General features: G+C 40.2%; 1 long non-coding RNA gene across 1 annotated transcript; it reads right to left on the bottom strand.

Moving 5' to 3' along the window:
* Positions 1-2,518: 2,518 nt before the first annotated feature.
* Positions 2,519-3,669, bottom strand: LOC130072785 (uncharacterized). Its single transcript, XR_008804168.1, has 2 exons — positions 3,602-3,669; positions 2,519-2,870 (listed from the first exon to the last, which is right to left on the bottom strand). It is a non-coding gene; the product is annotated as an uncharacterized LOC130072785 (long non-coding RNA).
* Between the last annotated feature and the right edge of the window lie 19,650 nt (positions 3,670-23,319).

Genomic DNA, 23,319 nt, shown 5'->3' with positions numbered 1-23,319 from the left:
CGCCAGACTCATCTATTTTAACTGTAGGCTAGTGGTAGGCTGTTAATTAATGTCTTTGTATTTCTTAGTCTTTTCTATTTCTCAGTCTCATTGGCCAATTCTATTATACATCTTATTCGAATTATTCCTCTTCCACATTTATTTATTTGTTCCTCCTACATTATATTTCAGTTAACAATCATATAACTATAAGTTATAATTGATTTAAACTATATACAATTCTTATTATTACTCCTGAAATTAAGTCAGGGTTAGCCTACATTACACTCTTAAGGGTATCATAAAGTAGACATGTAGGCTTTGTATTTGATATCAATTTGTCTGATATAAATGGTAAGCACATTTTAGCCTACTATATAATTAATTGCCTATGATTTTTATATTTAGGCAAAGCAGATACTGATTGCAGTTTTCGCTGCATTTGAATATGGTAACTTAGCGTACCTATTTCTATTAAATAAGCAAATAAGACACATTCCGAAATTAGATCTATTCCTGAACCTTCCGATTTAATGGGAGATGGAGAAAAAATATGTAGAATATCGTGCTTTTCCGAAATAGCTGTTAAAGCATGCCAGGTTTGTCAAAATATTTAGCCTCTGCTATATTTAACTTTAATAATACACCGCACATAACTTTCTAAATCAGCCATTGCAATAATCAACACAAACGTGTTACAACGTGTCTTCACACGTAAACAACGCGTTGGGAAGACTATCGGTTACTCGTACTTCCGACCGGTCGCCATAGGAACGCGTTAACAACACGTAAGCACATGTAGGAACGTGTTACATATGATTTTATGAAAATGATCAATAATTTCGCTTTGGCTCGTTGTTTATATGTGGCAGACATGAAAATCAACGAGCATCAATTACAAAGTAAAGTATATTCAGTTGACTATGTGTAACAGTTAAAAAGGTTCAGGTTAAATCCTAATGGGATTATGTATGGAATTATTTTTGTGCCGATAAAAATGAACGTAACTTTTCAAGAAATCAATGAAAATATAAATTGAAACTGAATAAAATATGTTTGAAACTGAAAAAGAATGAATCGCAGGCAATTTTTTGACTTTGTTTTTAATACACTGCATGTTTTGCTAACTATTCCTCATATTTATTTTACTGATCTAAACTTACAAATGCGCTTCAAGAGTTTTCATTTACACTTCTGAAGTTTTCATTTACGCTTCTGAAGTTTTCGTTTACCCTCCCTGAGTTTTCGTTCGCTGTTCTGACACAATTCTCTCGTGGGGGCGGGGCTATTTGCAGTGTGTTCTCATTGGCTACTGAGTTTTTGATTGACAGCTTCTTGACCTGGAAGTGAAGACGTCAGTGTTGCGTTTACTTGTGTGGATGTGAGCGTCTGTAAGCGCAGCTTTCTATTTCATTTAGGTGATATTAAGTTATGTTTGTTTTTGAATTTTATCTGTATTTACCTGCTGCTGCTACTACTTTGTCAACAGAAACTTTTAGGAGCGCAAGAGATCTCTTCAGTCTATTCAGGTGTAATTGTACATCAAAGTAGGCCTACTGTATATGCCTACTTAAAATATTGTGTCCAATGTTTTAGGAGAATATTTGTTTATTCCTGATGATTCTCTTGCATGTTAGGCTCTGATTAGGTTGTGCTATTACAATTTATAGAGAATAGCCTACTAGTATACGTGTGATATATTCAGCCATCAAGAAAGTTTCACTTCAACCAGGTAATCAAGGTTGGCAACCATGGCCATCAAATTTCTCATTGTTACCATATCCATTTACACTATCAAAATGTATGATCACTTAAATAAGAGGAATTTAAACTATGAAAATTACAATCGTGGCTTGCTGTCAGATGATACAGACCTCAAAGGGCATTTCATTACATATTTCACACAAAGAATATTTTTGTTGCCATTTTTTTAATCATGCTGATAATTTTATTTATTTCATTTAGTTAATATTATCTTCTAACATTTAAAATTGTGAATATATTTGAACAATCATCAACAGGTTCAATTATGACTTACAAAATCAGTTAAATGAATTTAAATAAAAAATCAAATAAATGTACATTCTTTATTGTCACTACAGCATACACAAGTATCAAAGTGAAAGTCTTGGATGCGATTATGTTGTGACAGGAAAGACCAGAAGCCACAAAACATTAACTGCATACTATACATGTAATGCACAGTATTCTCATAATATACATACAAAATGCATAATTACAAAGATTTTTAAGGAAATAATCCATCTCTGTGAGTCCATATAAGACAAGTGGATTGAAACCCATGTATGACAGTTGGTCGGAAGTGATTTTTAATAGTTAAAACAGTTTACATTATTAGTATTTTTCTTATCCTATTGTTTCACTTCAGAAGGCATTGATTCATCCACTGAGGTCGCATGGACATCACGGTCACTGTGTGTGGTTTTTAAAGCATCTTTAGGACTCGCAGAGATGGATTACTTTCCTTAAAATCTTAATCTGTAGAAAGAAAGTAAAATGCATCTGGGACAGCATGAGGGTGAGTAAAATAAGTGAGAATTTTATTTTTGGGTGAACTATCCCATTCATATGCTGTTGGTATGCTAATCCATGATCAGCATAGACTAATAAGAATAAACTGCAACCTCTTGTGTACTTGTAAACTGTGTTTGTTTTAATCTAGAGCTCCAAAGAAATTAAAATATTTGCTATTTTATAATATTAAAATAAAATACATCAGGTGTCTGAAGATCAGGATCCCAGTCATTCAAAGGTGATATGTCTGAACAAAGTAACATTATTGTCTGATGGAGACAGTTGATCTCTGGTATTATCACTCCATCCTCTATGTCAGCATCAGAATTTTGTTTATGGAAAAGTTGCTCAACTCCCTGGAAAATGAGAAAGGAAATGTATTATGATCTAACAATACAAACTGCTTTGAACTCCCACATGCAGTAACAAGTTGCAGACTTAAAATAATTATTTCAAACAAATTATATAAATGTTCTAAGGGATTTTACAGTACTAAATATTTACCTCCGAGTCATGCACCATTTATCATCTGTAATACTGTCGTGTAACCAGTAGATGGCTGTATAGCCCTATAAACATTTATCCATGGCTGTGTATTCCCTAGTTGCTGGATGTTTTCAGTCATTATTACTTGCATGTATTAGGTTTTGCATTTGGACACATATTAATTATTAAAGACTATTAAAAATTCAACATTTTTCTCCGAATTTTTTTTTGTTGTTGTTGCATTATTATTGCTCAAATATGGACACAGAAAAAGCATTTTGTTGCATTTTGCAGAATAAATATTGCGCAGGGTGATACTTCAAAATAATTGAGTGTTTACATATTATGAATAGAGACGTGAAATGTGGTCAAGTCCTGTCTCTCCTCTTTTAAAAACTCTGCATCGCAAATTAATCAGCAATTGGCTTTACATTGCCAAAGTTGAATCGGGCAGTGATTGACAGCGCTCTTGTACAGATACTGTACAGTACTCTAGCCCAATGTTGTTTGGGGTGGCAGGGGGGAAATATGATCTAATCGAAGACTGTAATGAAACCGTAACGTTAGATAAACAAGTAATTTAATGATTGGGCTAACTTACCAATTAAATCAAGACGACACTGCTGTATAATGTTATGGGCTCTCACTGAGCTCTAATATGCCTCTCCAAAAGCAAGTACTGTATTATAAATAGTATTAGTTTAGTATTAATTCATAAAAAAAAAAAAAAAAAAAATCGGACTTACCACGAGTAACTGTTAGGCTATCCAGTATTCTGATATCGACGATGACAAATTATATCATTCGTCTGTACTATTCCTTCTATAAGAAATCACCTCAACAATATAGTGTAGCAGTAAATAAATACAGATATAAACTTAATATCACCTAAATGAAATAGAAAGCTGCGCTTACAGACGCTCACATCCACACAAGTAAACGCAACACTGACGTCTTCACTTCCAGGTCAAGAAGCTGTCAATCAAAAACTCAGTAGCCAATGAGAACACACTGCTACTAGCCCCGCCCCCACGAGAGAATTGTGTCAGAACAGCGAACGAAAACTCAGGGAGCGTCAACGAAAACTTCAGAAGCGTAAATGAAAACTTCAGAAGCAAAGGAAAACTTCAGAAGTGTAAATGAAAACTCTTGAAGTGCATTTGTAAGTTAAGATCAGTAAAAGAAATATGAGGAATAGTTAGCAAAACATGCAGTGTATTAAAAACAAAGTAAAAAAATTGCCTGCGATTCATTCTTTTTCAGTTTCAAAGATATTTTATTCAGTTTCAATTTACATTTTCATTAATTTCTTGAAAAGTTACGTTCATTTTTATCGGCACAAAAATAATTCCATAATTATGGTGCCACCTGCTGTAAAAGAATCGTACCTGCAGCGAACGCTAGTAATGACGAAGGATTATGGGTAATCCTCAAAGCAATGGAGGATTTTCATTGAGGTAACGTGTCTGTGAATGTCCGTGGACTTTATAAACTGTGCTAACTCACTTGAAAATCATGTAAAAGTTAACCTAGATTTCTTTGGTTGAATAAGATGTGTTGTTGATTAATTTGGCCATGTTTTTATAAAGTCAACCATCTGGTTATGTGTTTTATAGTCGATAGAAAGTCTCTCCAGTATAGCTAGCTAACTTTAACATGATGCCGTCTTTCCAGAGCATGCGCTGTTTGTCCACATGTCAAGATGTCAATTCAACACTGTTGTCCTTTTGTCATGAATGCAGGTATGTTACCGTATATTGTTATAAAGTGTTGTAATGTTTGAACATAAGATTGAGGTATTTTCTGCTGTTTGTCTGCCTCCTGTTGAATTGTAACGAAGTTACATAATTGTTTATACATAACTGTTAACAGAAAATGAAAGGTAACTGTAGGAAATCTGTGTAATTACATTGTTTTATGTTATTTCTTCCTCGCAAGATTAAGGCGAGACACTACAGGTGAATAGGGTAAAATTTTTAACTTAGAGATATCACCATAAAACTTTACCAGTTGATTACTCACATGAAGAGGAGAAAAAAATGTATTGCAAGTTCACTGTAATTTTATGTTTAAATATGCTAATCAGGCTATATCTCATTAAATATGCACTAATTTGCATATATTTTGAAGTGACGAATCTGACCATTGAAAAAAACAAGGTTCAAAATTATTTTTGCATTTTGTTGATATATTCAATGAAAATACATTTTCAGAGGGGATTATGAATATCTCCTTTTGTTACCCTGTAAATCAGAAAATACTGCCAATAGCCTTAAAAAATTGATTTCTGCCCTATTTTTAGGCATAAAATGTCATATAAATCAGGCCAAGAATGATATATCAACAAATCCCTCTGAACAAACATTCACAATATAGTTAGGAATACGACTGTAAAGTTTGGTGTATGTAGGTGCTACAGAAGTGAAAAATCGTCACGAGGAGTGCAAGAAAAAACTCGTTTTGAGAAAACGGCCTTTAAAGATTGTTATGGTAAAATTTTACTAATTTCTATTGAAAGCCATGAATTACAGACAAAATATGCTTTAGGTCCAAGTAAAATCCATGCATCACACTTTATAACATCCAAAACTCATTATTGCTTCATCCATCACTGATCATAACATCCAAAACAACACATCAACAGTCCATCACACAGGTGTGACAAAAAACGAAATATATAACACCCACAGCAACATCACGTGACGCTTCTGAAGATGACTGCATCAGCATTCGAAACTGTCAAGGTATGACAACAAACTTTAAACCTGTCGTATAAGAAAGAATTTGTATTATAAATACAAATAGTAAGCTAAATTAACTTGTTTGGATTAACACATCAACATGAACTTCAACTGAAGACCATTACATCACAAACTTCAAACTGACAGAACACAACCTTTACACCTAGTTAATTTACAGTCTACATATCCATGCCAGCACCATATGTAGGGCCCTCCTCCATCTCCTGCTGGTGTCTTTTCACTTTTTTGGCTGTGCTTACACTTTTACGGCTCCGTTTTACACTAGCGGAATGGACACTATTGGCTTTTGAAATCCTAACCATGTCGTCATCCTTCATTGCATTGACAGTTACGACTGTGCTCTGAAGCCACAGTTTCTCCATCACAGCCAGCATGGCAGAGGCACCCTCATTAAATATAGAAATAGCCATACTGGCTGCAGCCTCAACTCTGCTTTTCCCCACAAAGACTGTTTTTGGACATCGGGCCCATATGACCGAGTTGAGGCATTCGTTGGCATTCTGAGTGCCTCCATGCTGCATGCGCTTGAGCAGGCTGTCACTGGACATCCGGTGATAGACAGGGATGAGCTTCTGACCCACCTCCCGTGATAAAAAGTTTCCTGTGTGAAGACTATGGCTCTCTGGCTTTTTTCCATTCTCCTCTGCTCTCCTGTACCAACACCAGGATGGATTACACCTAGTGTGTGTAGGACTTTTATCACTAGACATGGAGTGGAGGAGACCTGCCCATATTTCTGCCTTCATTTGATCCAGTGACCCTTGATTATTTAGAATAGCCCCCCTGTAATAATTCTGCAAGGCTTTACATTTCTTGGCAGTGAGCTTACCCTGACCTTTGCCCCCTAACTTACGCTCAGCACTCAGTTTCCTAAGTGCTGTGCCCATACGCTTGTGAGCATAATTTATGCACTCAAGCTTTACAATTTCATGTCCAGGGTATGGGTTGAGCGCAACCACCTCCCTGAATGCTGCACTGTCCCCATCTGACAGCATCTCTGTGTAGCGCAGCTGATGCTGAGACACAGACCTGGCCCACATCCTCTTGGCTGCCTCCTGCTCCATGGCCTTACTTGACCCTGAGAAATTTTTTGCACAGTCTACATGACTCTCCTTCCAGCTTTCAAATTCCTCCCGCGTAATCTTACCACCTCGCCTAGCACACTCTCTCAGGGTACAAGCATGGCAGTAGGAGGATAGGACCTCAAAGTCCACTACCAGCCCAGTGAGGATGTCGATGCACACACCAATGCCGTAGTGGGACGTGAAGCCTCTCTTCTGCCAGGTGCCATCAAAAGACACACTGATGTTTATCATGGCATCCTCATCCTCCCTTACTATCTCAGCCACATCAGGGTCAATATCTGCGTATGCCTGCCTGATCTGATCCCTGGTTCTCTGCAGTGACTCCAAGCCTCTCTCAATTTCAGCGACTGAAATTAAATTTATAGCTTATTACTAACTGTTCATCCATATTATAAAACACAAATAGATGGATGCCATAATCTTTAATGCCGAGAGAGAGAGAGAGAGAGAGAGGGAGAGGGAGGAAGAGAGATAAAGAGAAAGAGAAAGAGAAAGAGAGAAAAATATCTTCACTAAGATATTTACACCTTGGAAAAATAGCCAAAAGAAAACTGAATTTCTGTAAACTGCTTTGAGAGAGAGAGAGAGAGAAAGAGAGAAAGAAAGAAAGAAAGAAATAAGAAGAGAGAGAGAGAGAGAGAGAGAGAGAGAGAGAGAGAGAGAGAGAGAGATTTTTCTATACCTGTTACTGTCTTTTGGTGTGTCTGATACGTTTTAACATGAAGACCAGGAATCCCCAACACTTTGCTGATTTTTTTTAGAGCTGCATATCCCAAGCCTAACTCATGAGCTAAAAGCACCATTCGCACATTCACATCAAACGCCACATCGTTCCTGGATGCGTCTTGTAGACGCGTAGATGTATAGACACTTTGCCTGTACCTATCCTCTTTGCAGAGACAGCACTCTAGTACTAAACTACTACAGAACCCATGATTCTTTGGGTCGATGTTAACTTTCAGCCCTGTCCCTGTGCAATTAGGACAAATTAAACCACCGATCAGTTCATTCAAACGCGCTACATGAACTATCAGCCACTGCTGAGTGGCGCTTTGATTACCTCCGCTGCTGTCTGAACACTCCTGTTTTCCAAACGACAGTTTACGCATCGACGCACTATGTGACGGCATTTCAACATCTTCTGTCTTCATTGGTGATCCCTTGTGTCTTCTTGCTAATGACAACTGTTTTCGTTTTTTCTGAGAGACTTTTACACGCGTATCTTTCGACATTTTGAATACCGGCGCGGAAATGTCAGAGCGCGTCATGTTACGATTCTGAACGAATCACGTTGTCAGAAATTGGCTTCAGCCAATGAGATTGCGCATTTCGAGTTAAATCACCCATTTTACTTTCATGATTGGTTGCTGATCGACAGGAAATGACCAAATTTGGATCCGACAGCATTGCAAAGGAAAGAGAGAGCTTTACAGCGGTGTTAGGGAGAAGAGCGATCGCGGAGCAGTGGGATGATTTAGAACGCCAACTTTTGACGAATTTAGACGAAATCTACAGGCGCAAACAGACAAAGTGTAGTAAAATAAAGACCTTAATGTGTATTTCGGACTTTTTTTCACCACAAGTCTGAAAGAAGACATGTTATTGAAGACATATAGCCCAAAATCTCAAAATTGACCAGTGAAAAAAAAACGATGTTTTTGCCTGCCGTGTCTCGCCTTAAGAGGGACAAATTGGTGTGTTTTATTTATTTAGTTTATATGAGTTTAAATCCACTATACGATCCAATGTGTCAAATTGTACTTTACTTTTGTGTAGAGCTTTAACAGTAGTACATACAATAATCTCCTGGGTAATCCTAAAAGCAATGGAGGATTTTCATTGAGAGCATGCGCTGTTTGTCCACATGTCCAGATGTCAATTCAACACTGTTGTCCTTTTGTCATGAATGCAGATGTGGAATAAACCTGCTGTTACCACAAACCTGACGGGCTCCGAGAGGTTATATCTGACAGAATAACGCAGAGGTCACATTGGTGCCGTGACTCGTCCATGACTACACCGGACCGGGACTGATGTCTTTTTGCCGCAGCATCGTTGTGGAGCTGCACTTCTTCCATCAGTGTATTTGACTGTCAGGTTTATTTAGTTATTAACAGCCATATTTACTTCAAACTGTCATTTTTTTTAAATAAGGCTTCCAGTATGAGTTTCAGTAAATTTACTACCTCTGAAATGACTCCTCTAGGTATTGGTAGAGGGCTACATAGCACACCCGTTCCATTCTCACTGGGTGACCATCTGGGGGGGGGACAAATCAGCATGAACAAAGTCGAGATTAGCCCTAACACTACATTAGTTTCAGACATCCCAGAACAGAAACCAGCTATAAGTCAGGACACCTCCACTCTAGAGAGGTTGATCGGAATGCTAGAGAAAGTGTTGCTTCAGGGCCCAGGTTATGCTCAAGCCAATAAAAAGCCAAATACCAACAGCAGACTTCCACAGATTGAGGGCTTAAGAGACATGCCATGTTCCATATGTAATGAGAGCTCACACTCTGCCCTCACACACTGTCGGGAGAACAGACTGTGTTTCCTGTGTCACTTACCTGGCCATTCAAGACGCAACTGCCCGGAGGGGAGGCGTCCTTCTCCACATTTTCAGCAGGGAAACTGAATGATCTGCGCACAGGGGAGGACAGCGCAGATCAAGTGAGTGAGCCTCCCACCTTGGATTTGACAGACATTAATGATTATGAAACATTGTGCCACGCCTACAGCAGCGTTGTGCCATCACAAAAAACACTGATTGTCCAGGGCCTGCAAAGACTTTCAAAGACTAATAGCCTATTCTACACAGAGGTGTCTACTGATAGTGGTCATGTTCTTAGAGCACTGGTGGATAGTGGCTCTATGGCGTGCACTCTAAGTGAAACCGCCAACACAAAACTTTCACAGTCTACTCCTAACATTGAAAAGAAAACAGCTGAGGACTTTGTTATTGTTGGTTGTGGGGGTCATCTGGTCACACCTTCCACCATGTATGACCTCACTGCATCAGTTTATGGCTATAAGGTGATAATTCCTGTTCTAGTGGTGCCAGGCCAAACCGATGACATGATCCTTGGCAGTAATGCCATCAAGTGGCTCATTTCACAGATGAAAGACACTGTTGGGAGCAAAAATATCACGTCCCCAGTAAGTACTGCCCAGGCTGATAACTTGCCCCATTTGATATCTCTGTTGTCCTGCTCAGACAGATGTGGAGCAATGCCGCTTAAAATTGGTACGGCTAAGCTCAAGAGATGTGTCACTCTTCAACCGATGTCTGAACATTTGGTGTGGGCTAGACTCCCTGAATCTGATGTTTCTGTAGTGGGAAGTACAGTCATCATCGAACCCACTCAGTCCAAAGCCAGACCTGCTCAAATTCTAGTGGGGAGAGTTGTCACCTCATTATGGGGAGATGGCTGGGTTCCAGTCAAAATAGTAAATGCTACTGAAAAGCCACTCACCCTTAAAAAGAATGCAAAAGTTGCAGATGTGTTACCCTGTCTTTCGGTGCAGGACTTACCTGAGCCAGATCGCATTCAATCCAGTGCACAGTTCACACAGAGCTCATCACCTGCACCTAGGTCAGAGGATGAAATATCACAAATTTTGACTGACATGGGCTTGCGGGATTTGGACGTCTCTTCTTGTGAAGTCTCCCCTGAGTGGAAGGATAAACTGCTGCAGATCATTGAGCAGTATGAGTCCATCTTTTCGAGGCACAAAATGGACTGCGGGGAGGCAACAGATTTTGTACACAGAATCCGCTTAGTGGATGACAAGCCCTTCAGACTTCCATACAGGCGGGTTCCACCATGCCATTATGATAAGCTTCGGACTGCTCTAAATGAAATGGAGGAATTGGGGATAATCCGTAAGTCTCAGAGCGAGTATTCTTCTCCTCTCGTCCTGGTTGTCAAGCCAAGTGGTGACCTTCGCATCTGTAATGACTTCAGGTGGTTGAATGCAAGAACAGTGAAAGACGCACATCCCTTGCCTCATCAGACAAATGCCCTCGCTGCACTTGGTGGCAATGTGTTCTTTTCAACAATGGACCTCACGTCAGGGTTCTAAAACATTAGAATGCATGAAGACGACAAAAGGTACACTGCGTTTTCCTCCCCATTTGGCCTCTGTTCCGTGTTCTCCCCACGGAAAGGGCAACCCAGTGTACAAAAGGATATTACTCAGGTTTTTCTTGGTTCACTTTTGTTTGTTTATTTTTTCTCACCAATAAATAACCAGGTAATAAACCTGAGAAGATAAGCAGAATACAACATTTACATTTTCATGTGTATACTAGTACAAACACACTTCAATAGCCCAATAATAATAATAATAATCAACAATAAATAACATTAATCAAAATACAAATTATATAATATATATTTATATTATATAATAATAATAATAATAATAATATATAATCATAAATACACTATAATAATAATCATTTCATAATTCTCATGTACACGCTCCAGTGGCGTCATGCCCATTCAACGTGCCCCCTCAGATTTTTCCTCCCTGATAATTTTTTATTACTTCAGTCTTGTTATAATCAGATTCAGCGCGTTGTTCATCTTCAATCCGCAGCGGCGCCGAGCAGAGAGCACGTCAGAAACAGAGGACAGGGTGTGTGTGTGTGTGTGTGTGTGTGTGCGTGTGCGTGTGAGTTCATCTGAGCCTCATTGGTCTGTCACTGCTCGTCAATGTCAGAATATTTGAGATGACCAATGAAATCAAAGTAGGCGGGCTTTATGTTCACAGAAGCTGAGCGCGAATTTTAGCAGTGAGACTCGACGCTTCAGTGTACAGTCAAGTGCGAGATTTAAGTAGCTAAACTAAACATTTCATATTTGACAGTTTTTTTAGTTCATAAATGTTAAACGAATGACAAAAATAATCAGGCACACGAATATACTTTTGTCTAATTTCGCCATTTTGAACTGAAAATAGGCCTAACGTGACTCGTAATAGGCTAATAATTATAGTTTACTGTCATTGTGAGGGGAAAAGCCGTTTTCATTGTTAGGCACAAGATTAATAATGAATGTGTACATATTGAGAATTAATATAGTACAATTTGTAGCCTTAAGTAAATTAAAAAAGCTCAGCTTTAGGAGGGGAAGGCAAGATCAGGAGACTGAGAGAAAAAGAAAGAGTGATGGATAAGAAGTGAGAGCAGGTATTGACAAATAATCTACTGTCCGCTGACATAGGCTATTTCTTATCCTTTCTTTGGCCTTCAAACGTCTTGAAATGCACATATCAGAGAAATAAAAAATTTGGACCCCCTACCCACCTCAAATTTAGGACCTCTTTGATTATAAAGCCCTGTCTACGGCCCTGTATTAGGTAACTTTATAAGATCAATAATGAATGTGTACTGTGAATGAATTTAATAAACTTAGTTAGGCTACCTAGCTTTCCTAGTAGCTTTCAGTAAATGAACTCGTCTGAGAAAATGATTCATAAATCAACCTATCAGTTGACCCTATGTTTACTTTCTTCACTGACAGACAAAAATGAAAAGCCTATCAGTCAAAGCTCAACTTTAGGAGGGGAAGAGACAGGGCAAGAGAAAAACAAAGAGAAAAAGTGTGATGGAGATGAGGAGAGAAAAATAATCAGCTGCGTGACATGGTTTTAAAGCTGTTTGTATCCAGTTTTTTTTGGCCTTCAAAACATCTTATAATGCACATATAAGATACACATATACTTTAACTTAGTCCTCAGATAGAGGAGGGTTGCTGCTAGCTCCGTTAAGGTATTTCTGTCCCTCCCAAACTGCATTGAAATAGTATGTTTCGCAGCCAGAATTAAAAAAATTTCCTCCTAACATGATCCATATCACCCGTCAGAAAAGAATTGCAACGTCTCAGATTGTGCCCCCCCAGAATTTTGGCTTGCATGACGCCCCTGCGCTTCACACTTCAACATTAACATGCACCATACTCAAGTCTTACCAAAACCTACCTAAACTACAGTTCCCAGAATACCCCGCGGCAAACCAGGAAGAACAACATTACTTGCATTAAATACCCGTCCGCGATTCATACTTCAAACATTTATAAATTCAAATAAAGTAAACAACTGGACACGTCTAGTATAGCGATGTTCTAAGTAAGTCTAAATGTTAGCTTTGTCTCACGGTTACCTCGTCAACTTATAACTTTGAAGCATAGCGATATATATCAGTCAACTAACGTTAGACTGTTTAGATCTACCGGAGCATAGTATTATCTTTACCGTGAAACGGACACAAGCACAGTACAACAACATAGCATGGTGATAGCAGACAACATGAAGCGTACATCATAAAGCAGACAAGAAACAATTAAAATTAAGAGAGCTCACCAAGTGGCTGCACACCGGATTGAAGTCATTATAGATTCAATGAATCGCGCTTCCTTTTCACACAGTGAACTCCGGTCACATGTTCCACAGCACACTCATCTCTTAAAGAGGCACTACACCATTAGGCAACTAATCTCAAAACGTTCCTTATAACAGTTGTACTTTAGTTTAATGTACACATTTGAATTAAATTAGTAAATAATAATAAAAAATAACAAAACTCCACAGAAAACACAACAGCCTCCATGAATATAATAGGATGCCCCAGGGCCTGACAAACAGTCCTGCGACCTTTATGCGAATGATGATGTCCATCTTTGGTGATGAGAACTTTACAAGCCTGTTATGTTATCTGGATGACCTTATGGTCTATGCGCCATCTGAACAGATTGCACTTGATCGTCTGCAGATGGTTTTCTCACGTCTCGCTGCCAACAACTTGAAGCTCTCACCTAAGAAGTGCTACTTCCTTCGCCGGTCTGTTAAGTTCTTGGGACACATCATATGTGGGGATGGTGTTAAGACAGACCCGAGTAAAGTGCAAGCTATTAATGATGTGCAGGAAGCAGATCTGATAGAATCTGATGGGGAGACACCAAGTGCTAAGAAAATCAGATCTTTCTTGGGAATGGTTCTTTATTACCACCATTTCATCGAGGGATGTTCTGCTAAAGCTAAGCCACTGTTCAGCCTTGTGGCTGAGCCTGCTACACCACACAAAAGAGGGAGAGGCCATAAACCGAAATTCAAGAGAGGTCATGTTAGACTGTCTCCAGCTGCCTGGACTGTTGAGTGTAGGGAAGCATTCAAAACTTTGAAACATGAGCTTGTGCGTAGTGTCACATTGGCCCATCCAGATTTTAATGCTCTATTCATTCTCGCTGTTGATGCCTCCTTAGATGCCCTAGGAGCCGTCCTCTCACAGTTGCCTCCTGATGGTGATGTTGCCAGACCAGTGGCGTTCGCCAGCAAGACTCTGTCGCAATCCCAGCTGAACTATCCAGCACACCGTCTGGAGTTTCTCGCTCTTAAATGGGCGGTCTGCGACAAGTTTAGCCACTGGCTGAAAGGACGACGTTTCATAGTCTGGACGGATAATAATCCGTTAACATACATCTTGACCAAGCCTAGGTTAGATGCATGTGAACAGAGATGGGTCTCAAAGCTCGCAGCATACAGTTTTGATCTGCGCTATGTCCCTGGCCCAAAGAATGTGGTCGCAGACGCACTAAGTAGGGAGCCATTTGTCTAGTCATGCATAGGCCATCGTCTTGTAAATTAACCTTATGCCTCGTTGCTGAACCAAGTGAGTGGAATGGTGGATGACAGTACAAGATGCATTTAGATATACTGCTGCTAACTGCCAGTTAGTTGTTGATCAGTCCACAGATGATGGTGTCATCACCCCGCCCTCCCCTCAGGGGTCTTTCTCCATGCAGGATGTCTCAGCGGTGCTAGAGGCGCACGACCCTGGAGGTGTTAGCCGAGTGAGAGGCACGGGACCAGTCATTCCCCAGCTTGTCAGTGTCAACCAGAATGCCTCTCTACCAATGAGTGAACTGGTTAATCTTCAAGAACAGGATAACGTCTTGGGTAGGGTTCTCTTTTACATCCAGCGTCACAGGAGGCCCACAAGACGTGAACGTGTCAGTGAGTCTCGTGGAGTGATGAAAATGTTGAGACACTGGGCCAAGCTCTCCATCAAAAACGGCATGTTGTACAAGCTAAAGAAAGACAGGCAAATGAACATGGCAATTTACCAGTTTGTTGTTCCAGACTCCCTCAAGGCCCAGGTCCTTTCCGGCCTCCATGATTCAGCTGCCCATCAGGGACAGGCTCGCACACTCTCTCTCGCCAGGCAGAGGTTCTTTTGGATAGGAATGGAACATGACATCATCAGTCATGTGAGGAACTGCTTTCGCTGTGTGGTTGGGAAAACCCCAGAGCCCAATGACCGTGCTCCTCTTGAAAGCATCCGCACCTCTGAACCGATGGAACTTGTGTGTATCGACTTTTGGACTGCCGAACAATCAGACAAAAAGTGTGTGGATGTTTTGGTTGTTACGGATCACTTTTCGAAGCTGTTTCATGCATTCCCCTGTAAGAATCAGTCAGCAAAGCAGGTGGCCCGTCGTCTGTGGAATGACTCCTTCTGCATATATGGTTTCCCAAAACGCATCCATTCGGACCAGGGAGCAAACTTTGAGAGCCGACTCATTAAAGAGCTCCTGGAGATGGCTGGTATCCAGAAATCGCATACCACCCCGTACCATCCTATGGGAAATGGAGTTGTCGAGCGATACAACAGGACTCTTGGGAACATGATAAGGGCCCTGTCGCCTCATTCCAAAGCCAGGTGGCCGCAAATGCTTCAGATGCTGACATTCTGCTACAATTGCACTGAGCATGAGACAACAGGTTTTGCGCCCTTCTTTCTCATGTTTGGGAGGATTCCACGCCTGCCTGTTGATGTTTTGTTCCAGCACACCCTCCCCAGCAATGCTGTCGTTAGCCACCGTGAGTTCGTCTCTAACTTGAAGCGTGACCTGTCTGAAGCTACACGCATTGCCTGTGAAAACAGTCGGACAGAGCAGGCTCGACAGGCAAAGAACTACAACCGCAAAGCTAAAGGATCTCCCCTCACTGTAGGTGAAAGAGTCTTGCTTGCAAATCGTGGTGAGAGAGGGAAGAGGAAAATTGCAGACAAGTGGGAATCTACAGTTTATGAAGTTAAGTCTGTGAAACCTGGAATCAATGTGTACTGTATCTGTGACCCAGTGACATCCAGAGAAAAAGTTGTTCACAGAAACCTCCTACTCCCGGTGAATTTCCTCCCAGCAGGAGGTCACGACATTTTGGAGTCAAGCTGCTCATCAGATAATGAGAGTGGACGAAGTGACCCCGTGGTTCCTGTTGACATGCAGGACAGTGAGACAAAGACACTTGAGTGGTTACTGCAAATGGATGAGGCCAATGATGAGGATAATGATGAGGATGCTACAGTCAGCCATCCCAATTGCTCACCTGTTGTGGCTGTGAGTGCCCCCCTCTCAGAGACTGGAGTGAAATTGGTCTCACATGCTGTGAGTGAGATTTTGCAAACCCCTGTTTCATCAATATCTGCTGAGCAATCATTTCCCCCTGGACCCTCTGCAGAATGTGTGGTGTCTGATGTAGGACCCTCCCAGCCCTCAGTGGAAAGAGCTCGTTGTGTCCCCTCCCCTAAACATGCAAGTGACACACAGCCAGGTGCATTCACAGAGGACCATGTAGTTTGCAAACAGCCACCCCCACTCTGCACTAGGGCAGGTAGACCTGTTAAGCCCCCGGCTCGACTCATTTGTGAAATGAACGAACAGGTTGTAGATGACTCAGCTTCAACAGTTGATTCTTTGTTTTCTTTTGTGAGGAACATGTTTTCTGGATAGATTGTTTGTATATGTCTTAAGAGTTTTAGTTTATCTAGTTTATCTGAGGTATTTGACAGGAATCTGTTATTGAGCAATGTTTACAATATGAGAGGTGTACACGGCATCTTTTGGTCTTTGTTGGTATGGGGCTTAGCTACTAGCCTGGTTCTACCAGACTCTCGTACATTTCATTTGTACAGAGAGTCTGGCCTCGCTCCATTGAGAAACGTTTACTTCCTTGTAGGCGGGTTCTCTGTTAAAGTTCAAAACTATTGGATCTGCCCAGCGTTACTCAGGATCTGCCATAGCCAATCGCTAACGTGTGGTCGTGACGTATGTCATGCGCCGAAACCGGCTGGAAACAACAAGTCCGAATTCCATATTCATAAATCTAAATATCTAAATGCTAAACCTCTCTTTCTTATATTTGTGAAAGAATTTTAAAAATACCTCTTTTCAATTAAGTTGTCTGAGAACAAAAAAAGCCTTAAAAACATTATCTGTTTGTAATTATTTTCCTTTTTTCAGTGTCATGTAATTCTCTTAACTTGTTCATGTTTATTTTATATTATCCCCCTACTGTTTTTTTTTTTTTTTGTTTTTATTATTATTTTTTGTTTGTTTTTGTATTATGTTTTCTGTTATTACTTGTGTATTGTTTTAAGCAATAAAAAAAAACAAGTCCGAATGATCAGAGGATTATGTTTAGAATAAGATGTCTGTCAACGAGAGCTGCATGTTTTGTTCATCGAATTTAAGAGTTCAAGGAACAATTCTAAATTCTAAATGTATATTTGACACTAAGGACAGTGATGTATTCAGTCAACTGTCGAAGCTGGGTGTAATCATTAACAATACGCCGCTGCGGTCGTTTCGGATCTGCCGCAAATGCTGTACAGTGATCATCGTGCACGCCGAGCTGCCCAGCACCAACTCCTAACCTTTCTGCCTCCCTCACTTGGTCCTCCATTAGTGCAACAAGAGGAGACGACAACAACTATCGGCTTTGCATCCTATCGTTCGCCTTAGCTAACTCATTCACCACTAGCGGAGTGAGCTGGAAAATTAAACTTTTCCCGAACCCCGTGGGGAGGAGGGCCACAACATCATGGCCACCAACAACACTTAGCAAACATTGATCTTGCTCCGGCTTTAACTTCTGGATATTCGGCAGTTTTGCAACAACGGACCGAATAGATTTTCTCACGTCTTTCTCCGCTGCCATTACTGAACTCCAACTCAAACTGACGCGCTACATCAACGTCATCGTTCTCAGCCACTCCCTCTGTTCGCTGATTGGACCGGTAAAAAAATTATTTCTGGAAACCAAAGTCTACAGCACAATCCCAGACGTAGTACTGAAGGAAAATAAAATTGAGCGGAAGTGCGTAGGAGGGCGGAGCCAGGCTACTTAGCTACCCCCTTATTGACTTAATTCCTGATGGAAAGTTTCTAACTGACTTGAAACACATTATGCTCCTAGTATGAAACAATTATTTGGTATTTAATGGAAAGAAATCTTTAATTAAAAAAAAAAAAAAATGTATTGTGCCCCAATTTAGCAGGATTTAAGGGGGGTGTATGTAACAAAGTTAAAAAGGTTCAGGTTAAATCCTACTAATGGGATTATGGTGCCACCGGCTGTAAAAGAATCGTACCTGCAGCGAACGCTAGTAATGATGAAGGATTATGGGTAATCCTCAAAGCAATGGAGGATTTTCATTGAGGTAACGTGTCTGTGAATGTCCGTGGACTAAACTGTGCTAACTCACTTGAAAATCATGTAAAAGTTAACCTAGATTTCTTTGGTTGAATAAGATGTGTTGTTGATTAATTTCGCCATGTTTTTATAAAGTCAACCATCTGGTTATGTGTTTTATAGTCGATAGAAAGTCTCTCCAGTATAGCTAGCTAACTTTAACATGATGCCGTCTTTCCAGAGCATGCGCTGTTTGTCCACATGTCCAGATGTCAATTCAACACTGTTGTCCTTTTGTCATGAATACAGGTATGTTACCGTATATTGTTATAAAGTGTTGTAATGTTTGAACATAAGATTGAGGTATTTTCTGCTGTTTGTCTGCCTCATGTATGTTGAATTGTAACGAAGTTACATAATTGTTTATACATAACTGTTAACAGAAAATGAAAGGTAACTGTAGGAAATCTGTGTAATTACATTGTTGTATGTTATTTCCTCCTCGCAAGATTAAGAGGGACAAATTGGTGTGTTTTATTTATTTAGTTTATATGAGTTTAAATCCACTATACGATCCAATGTGTCAAATTGTACTTTACTTTTGTGTAGAGCTTTAACAGTAGTACATACAATAATCTCCTGGGTAATCCTAAAAGCAATGGAGGATTTTCATTGAGAGCATGCGCTGTTTGTCCACATGTCCAGATGTCAATTCAACACTGTTGTCCTTTTGTCATGAATGCAGATGTGGAATAAACCTGCTGTTACCACAAACCTGACGGGCTCCGAGAGGTTATATCTGACAGAATAACGCAGAGGTCACATATGTCTAAATGTAGGCTAATATTAGAACTTAGGGGCTATGTTTTTAATAAACCTTTCCACTTTAACATTTATGATGTTTATTTGTGAAAGATTATGATAACATTTTTCTTTTTTACTTTGTGGGTAACTTTTTACTGGAATTATTAATGTATTCTAAATTGTCCTTTTGTATGCTGTCTTGCTGTAAAATTAATTGCCCTTCGGGGACATATACAAATAAACATAAGAATCATGTAAAAAAAAATCCCTTATTTTGGGGATGGATTCTGGGAAATCTCCCTTATTTTCAGTGTTCAATGTTTACAGCTATGTATGATAATTGAGTAATTTTATTAAGATTAGTATTGAGATCTCTAAGTTCTTGAAATAAAAGAAATGAAAGCTTCAGCATAAAGTTCTGCCAGGAAGACTTAATTATTACGTCACTTATTACCTTCACATCTATCCAATCACGTCCTTATACTCGCTGTATAAAAGATTGGTACTTACACACGTTTGAGTTCGCAGATGCTGTCGCGACAACTATCGCTCTCGTTCTGTAGCAAACCAATATGCTTCAGGATACGCATATTGTTTACGATTATGAAGTTACACGATGAATATGTCTCGCCGTCTCTTCTGCTGCACGTCGACTTCCCGCTTCAGTGCCGCATCTCCCTGTGGGTTCAGCGGTCTTCTGAGAATTTGTTCAGCCATGGCTACTCAAGAGAAGTCCTGCTCCGTTAAGGCCAAAACACCGGGTAACCCATCAGTTCCGCTGTCTGCACCGGTGCCATTTGTTCCGCTGATCATCGATCCACCGACACGAATCAACAACTCTGCAAAACGAGAGGCGATCTTCTCACACTGGTTTTCAAGTTCAAGCTCCACTTCCAAGGCTTTCAGTTGGGGTTTCAAGTTTGGTAGGCACTTCCACCAGCCACTGTTAATATGTCCACTCTACCATGATTAAACTTCATTCAGGTAAGTATTTATTTAACTTGGCTACTATGCTGCTTCCTACAACAGCGGCAGAGTTCAACTGGTAACCAGTGTTGCCAGATTGGGACGGTGATTTCCAGCCCAAAAGCTCACCAAAACCCGCCCACTACAAGAAAAAACCGCCCAAAATTTTACTGCCAAAATAATGTGATATAATTTCATTACCATGTCATTTAAGGTTGATAAGCACAATTTGTATCTCCTTAAAACAAAATAACGATGATAAAATAAAATAATAAATAAATAAATTTTCCAGCAAAACAGATCAAAACAGGGCAATAATTAAGGAGAATTAGCCAATATGACTAAAATGTCCAGGTGGACACTGTCAAAACGGCAATCAAGAAATGAAACGATGACTTTAACCCTCGGAAGTACACATTGCAGAACATAACGCAGAATTTAGCAGTCAAAACGGATTCATCGTTGATTCAAACCTTTTCCAGCAGCTGTCAGGGACAAGAAGAGTGCAGTCTGGATGGTGTAAAGTTGCAGATGTTTGGTTAGGCTAGTGTGCACATATGACATGGACAGGAATCGTCCCATATTTGATTTCAATTCAAGTAATTCAACAGTGCTCTCCTCTCAGAGTTATATTCACCATAGAGTGATCTCCTTCCACGTGTGCGTTTTTTAGAGTTGCTCACTACTGTACACTCTTTTGTATAGTAGGCTATGTCACTTTGCCTTAGCGATCACTTGAATATACAGCTACAACTTCTCGCGCTCAATCGCGTCTGCCTGCGGATCGCTGATTGGCTAAAAGTGCGTGCTCGTCGGTGATGTCAACACTAACGCCAGCTGACTCTGCATGAGCGTGTGTGTACAGTAATGTCATGATGACTGATTTTATGGACTTCATGCACTTTAGTTTCGTTTTTTTTAACCAATTAGACTTTAAAATGTAGATGTTTGAAAACCGCCGAAATGATCCCAAACCAGCCCAAATTTTGACCACCCGCCCAAACCCTTTTTTACCCGCACAATCAAATTCAAAACCGCCCAATTGGGCGGGAACCCGCCCAATCTGGCAACACTGCTGGTAACTACGGTGACGTGGTATGTTCCTAATAACGGCTGATACGCAGACTGCAACGCAACATACTGCAATGCTCTAAACACCAGGGCTGGCTAGCTAGCCTTAATGTTTGTTACAAGTGTAAGCAAAGATTCACGTTACCGATATTCCACAGTGCACAGGTAATCTAATACGAACCGTCGTATCAGCGTCGCCGATCCCAGGCTCACAGTGATGGCAATTTCAAAACACTGCTTCATGAAGCTTCGAAGCCTTTACGAATCTTTTTTGTTCCGAACCAATGGTTCGGAGCGTGTATTAAACTGCCAGAGTCACGTGATTTCAGTAAACGAGGCTTCATTACGTCGTAACTGTTTTGAAACACTTCGAAATTTAAATGGTTCACCACTGGGGACGATGATCTCTGTCAACCCATGAATCATGAGGAGTTACTGAGAACCATTGAACAAGTTTCTGTAGGTTTACCTGATCTCTGATCAGTTTTATACATTTGTAGTAGATGTTTTAATAAGACATTAGCATAATTAAAATGAGGTACTTATTGGCCTGTCTAGCTGAGCCATTCATAGGACCAACAAAACAAACCCTGACAACTGATAAAGGAACACGATTACACATGATAATCTTATTAGATGACTATATAATTGCATTTGAAAGATTTTTACTTCAGTAAAAAAAAAAAAATTGCAATAGTTTGTAAAAGGTGTTTTTATGCATGTTTGACCTGGGTTTTTGTTGCATTTACACTGTTCTGACCACTAGGGGTCACCGTGGAGACGGGTGTCGGATTGTCTCGAAGCCTCGGCACAATAAGGCACATTTGATTCAACGGTTTCAGTGTCCCACGAAGCCTCGATCTGCCCACCACTGCGCTCACATGGGCAATTGCAAAATACTAACAACTGCGCAACTGAATAGAAATAAAATAAGCTTAAGAGTAACCGAATATTAAACTGGCTTTGAACTCATGCCATGTTCAGCGGGTGCGCTCCTCATAACAGTCATATGATTAGTTTGATAATAACAAACTTATCACAGTGGATAAGACTCGAGTGACATTGTTTTACTCAACCATATGATTATAGGTTCATGTATCTTTCTATTCAAGAGACTCGTGGCCAGTGATCTCCCAGCTCGAATAAAACTATTTCTACAAAGAGCAACTTGGGAGCCACGTCAGGCATATGCTGCATATCTGAGGAATGGATTCTATGCTTAAAACAACGGATCATGAAGCATCATTGAGGGATCGATAGTATCTTCTTGACGGGACGCTGTCACCTTACTTCAGGTAAGCATCGCATTAAGTCAGTTTCGTCTGTGATATTGGCATTAAGAAATTCCACGACATATGGTTATACGAAGGGTGTATGTCCGATCTCAGATTCGGATACCCGGATCAGTAAAGGCCAGATAAAATTATTAAGCTCACTCAAGCTTCATTTCATCTGCGCTTCACAAAGTTTTCTATAGCCGTCGCAGCGTCTTTTGGGGCTTGACGTGGTCTCTAAACGCATGTTGCTCATGCAATGAAGCAAAGTTGCCATCATAAGACAGATCTTCTGTCAGACGATTATGCTATTTAAAAAAAAAAAAAAAGGGGGGTGCCGGTACACTCTTGTATTGGCAATCATGACATTTGAGTTTTCTACAGTGGAAAACAAACCGTTACGGTCAGGCGGTAGCTGCAAGCATCAGACGAGAAGCGAATTCTGATATGGCGGGCCGACTGCTTGCTTCACGTGATTTGTCAAGATCTGAAGTCAGTCATGTTTTGAGAAATAACAGAAATTTTAAATTAGAAGATCTGCTCAATCCAGCTAGATCGTACTTCACGAAGGTACGGCTCCCTCCACCTTAAAAGCTTATACTTCTGCTTGGTTCAGTTTATAACGTTTTGCTTTTCTTCCAGATTCCTCTAATTCCCATCTCAATAATGGCCGGTGGTTCCTTCCTCGTCTTCAATTACGGAAATCGTAATAAAATATTCTCGCATTCGTAGATTGCTTGCAGGTGTTCGAGTAATAAGTGAATGAAAGTTTGCAGTGAAAAGACTCAGGAATTAGGATGCTAACCTTACGTAAAATCGAAGGCATAGATAAATCCTCTAGCATCTCCAGATAAACACCTGTTATTACCTTGCTCTTTCT

The sequence above is a fragment of the Rhinichthys klamathensis genome, unplaced genomic scaffold (genome assembly GCF_029890125.1).
Source record: "Rhinichthys klamathensis goyatoka isolate OS25496 unplaced genomic scaffold, OSU_Roscu_1.1 h1tg000505l_1, whole genome shotgun sequence".
Lineage (NCBI taxonomy): Eukaryota > Metazoa > Chordata > Actinopteri > Cypriniformes > Leuciscidae > Rhinichthys > Rhinichthys klamathensis.
This window is presented reverse-complemented; position numbering and strand designations above follow the sequence as displayed.